The following is a 3729-nucleotide window of genomic DNA, read 5'->3' on the forward strand; positions in this document are numbered from 1 at the left end:
TATGGCATTTTTTATGATTCAGACTTAATTAACCCAAACAAAGGGGAAGCATGCTCACCAGTGCCTCAATCTATCCCTGCGCTAAGAGGGCTCCATGCCATAGCTCAAGTCCTAAAGGAGCACGGGGACCTGGGTTCTGAGAAGGGCTCATCCCCCTCCCCACCCCTGTCCAGCTCTTCATCGTGTCCTAGACCCTCTCGTCCTGACACAGCTCAGCTTTACCTAAGGTAGGGTTTCTATTACTGTCTAAGTGACAGCAAAAGAAAGTCATTCCACGAGCAGTAGCTACTAGCCCTTCCAACCCTGATTAAAAGTCTATTTAAAAGCTTCCAACAACCAGTACAAGGAATCAGTAAGCCACCAGAGCTGAGAGCAAGATCTATGATAATAAAACCCTCACATACAAACTTCATTTAAAGCCTGGAAGATGCTAAAGGCAGTAATTTCAGAGGGTGCTACAGAGCCAATAGGTGTGTCTCCTGCAGTCAGTAAATGGGGGGAGTGCCTTGATGACCTAAGTTGGTGACAGGTTTGCTTTTGTCCCCAAATCTAAGAGTGCTCTTGAAGAGGTTGTATAATCTCTGTGACAGGGAGCTTGATAAAGGAGACTTGGCAAGCTGGAATTCAGAGCGGTCAGGGGTACCAGGAAGTCCCCCTTAGTCTAATTGATGATGGGCATTGCCATGCTGAGTGCCAGCACTCTCTTGTTCCACCACTGTGAACTGACTCCAGTATTCCAAGGGCACAGAAAGCAAGTGCTCCACCACCTTGAGCCAGCGTTTGGTGTCCTGAGATGCTGATGTCACTGGGTCTGGATTAGGCACAGCATGGGCAACTGTTGGAGGGTCAAAGACTTGAGCTAGATTGGCAATATCCCTTTAGCGTTCGGACTCCGAGCCACTCTCTGCAAGTGAGTCATGAGGAAGGCTAGTGTGTCCCTGTTGGCCCCGGGATGTTCACAAAAAGCCTGGTACATGGCAGCCATGCTGCTGTCTTCCTCTGTTATTTCTTCTGCCCCCATGAAGAATTCACTTAGCCAAAAGGTCAGAAAGGGTTCTTGGGGATTCTGAAGGAAGTCGTCCAGGTGGCTGCGGATGGCATGGATGCCATCCACTTTGCTGAGGAGGGGTACAGTTTCCACGTTGAGAAAATGCTCTTAGCTCCTTTCCATCCTGCCTGGGATCCTGCACAAGCCTGCCTTGGCTAGACCGCCCTGCTCAGTCTCATTTACACGACTGACAGCAGTAGGCAGGATCATTGAAGATGTCTGGGATATAAAACCCAACATTCCCTCTCCAGTCTCGACAGGTTTTCCCACCAGGCAGGAATGGGATATCAGTTCCAACCTTCTTAAGAGACCAAATGGCAATCTCCACACTTTAGAGACAGCTTTCCAAACATCATCCACTTTCCACCTTGGACACAAGGTTGGGCTTAGTAGCTGTCTTTGAAACAAAGTCACACAGCTTGTTCTGTCACTCTGCCCTCCGCATTCTGAACTGTGCCTGCACTGTCTCAGTTCTTGGCTCCAGTGGGCTATTGTTCAGAGTGGAGTCACTGTTTACAGGTTGTAAATAACCTGTTTTCCTTTGAGGACTGGTTCAGAGTGGCAATGTCTCAATAGAAGACACAGCGCCAGTGGGCCTGCCATCGCTGGGAACAGTCATTGTAGTTTTTGCCACTACTGATTGATTCGCCTGGTCTACCATCGAGCCAATGGAACAGCTTTTTATTACAGGCCCAGGAGGGCCATCAATGAACTGTCAGCTGTGGAGTGACTCTTTTCTCATTTCTTCATCTTGAAATTCTTCAGCAAAGAAGCCTCCTAGTCCGGTGATTCATCAGCCTTGTCAGAGCTGGTATCTGATCAAATGGAACCAGATTCATCAGCGGTTGACAGTCTAATGTTCCCAGAATTGCCACTGAAGGCTTGGCCTCGGTTGAGAAAAGCCAGAGCTGATTTTTGCTCCTCGGTTCACTGAAAGCTGCCAGATGTGCTACACGTGAGTGGATCTCAAATCAGCTGAATCTGTTGTTCCAGCTTCACACATTCAGCCTCAGCTCCCTGTCTCCATTTGAACCCTATATCCCTTGATTACATTCACGCTTCCGCCTAACATCCGTGCCATACCCAGTCTCTGCTTTCATCAAAACATCATCGGATTTCCTCAGCTCCTGGTTGGTTCTCAACGCATCTGCCGGGTATCCTCCAAAGCCCTTCACCACCTGGATGATGTCAACACGTTCATTTCCCTCACTGATCGCCTCCAACCAGCGCACAAAGCTGCTCAAATAGAGTCCATGAATTCAGTATTGTCATATCCGTTTCTTGAGGTTTCTTGGTCCGGAGCACCGACAGACCAACTTGGCCCAAAGTACTCAATCTCCCATTACTGCACTCCATGAGAGCTGGAATCCACAAGGTGTATACCTCAAAAGTTTGCTTATCTTACAATCTACGGAAGGAAGTTCTGGCTGTTTTTTGTTTGCTTGTTTGTTTGGTTGGCTAGTTAGTTGGTTGGTTAGTTGGTTGGTTAGTTGGTTGGTTCTTTAATTAATTAGTTCGGTTTGGTATTTTTATTTGTTGGTTTATTTCATCAACGTGACACAAACTAGGCTTCTTTGGCAAGAGGGAATGTCAGTTAAGGAATTGCCTCCATAGGACTAGCCTGCAGACAAGTCCTTGGGAGTAGTTTCTTGATTAACGATTGATGTAGGAGGGCCCAGCTTACTATGGGCTGTGTGACCCCTGGGCATGTAGTCCTAGCTTGTGTAAGAAAGCAAGCTGAGCAAGCCACAGGAGCACTCCAGTCAGCAGCATCTGCCACAGCCTCTGCCTCAGTTCCTGCCTCTACGTTCCTGCCTCGAGTTCCTCCATGACTTCCCTTCATGATGGACTATGACCAGGACTTGTAAGTCAAAGAAACCCTTTCCTTCCCAAGTTCATTTTGGTCATGGTGTTGTATCAGAGCAATAGAAATGTAGTTAAGACAAAAGATCCTGAAAAAAGGGCCTTAGGTTTGAAACTCTCCTGGTCTTGCTGATGAAAAGACAGATAAACAATACAAACCGAAAGGGGTTCTTCCACTTCCCCTATCCATCAGTGACAAACCTGTGGCCTTACCAAGTATTAACCTGTGTCTCTACACCCAAAGTTCCCAGCCTAGAGGCCCTTTGGGTGTCAGTGACCGATTTAAAGGGGCCACCTCAAAAAGAAAGTGTTGAAGCCCTGAGCCTTCAGAACAAAGCATGTAAAGAACCAAGGACCAAAATGCAAGCTGTGCCATTAGTTGCCTGTGTAGCTTTGGTCAAATTCCTTAGCTCCAAGTTTTATTGTCCTCATTTGTAAGGACAATGCCCTTTTGGTTTTGGGGGTTGGGGGGAGGACTCTTCTGCCTGTGACAGATCTGTTACAATACTGGAATTAACTAATCTGTTCCAACCACCAGGTGCCAAGTAAGGGAGGCCATTGTCCATCAGGCTATTGTTTTCCACCCCTTGGGCACTATTCAGGCTTGTTAGTAGCATACTAATAACCAGAAACAGCCCAATACAGAGTCAGGCCATGTCTGGGGCAGGACAAGCAGAGAACAGGAAGTAGTTTGTCAGCTGATGAACCGGTCAGGGTGGAGCTGGGGACAGGGTGTTGTCCTAGGGTATCTCAGGACCTTCAAGTGCCTCCCAACTCCAGTCTCCACCCTCACATAGGTAGTGTCACAGGCTCTGAGG

The 3729-nt window shown here is 47.8% G+C and overlaps 1 pseudogene; it reads right to left on the reverse strand.

Moving 5' to 3' along the window:
* Nucleotides 1-485: 485 nt before the first annotated feature.
* On the reverse strand, nt 486-2290 carry LOC110560312 (rac GTPase-activating protein 1-like; annotated as a pseudogene).
* Nucleotides 2291-3729: the final 1439 nt, after the last annotated feature.

The sequence above is a fragment of the Meriones unguiculatus genome, chromosome 10 (assembly GCF_030254825.1).
Source record: "Meriones unguiculatus strain TT.TT164.6M chromosome 10, Bangor_MerUng_6.1, whole genome shotgun sequence".
Lineage (NCBI taxonomy): Eukaryota > Metazoa > Chordata > Mammalia > Rodentia > Muridae > Meriones > Meriones unguiculatus.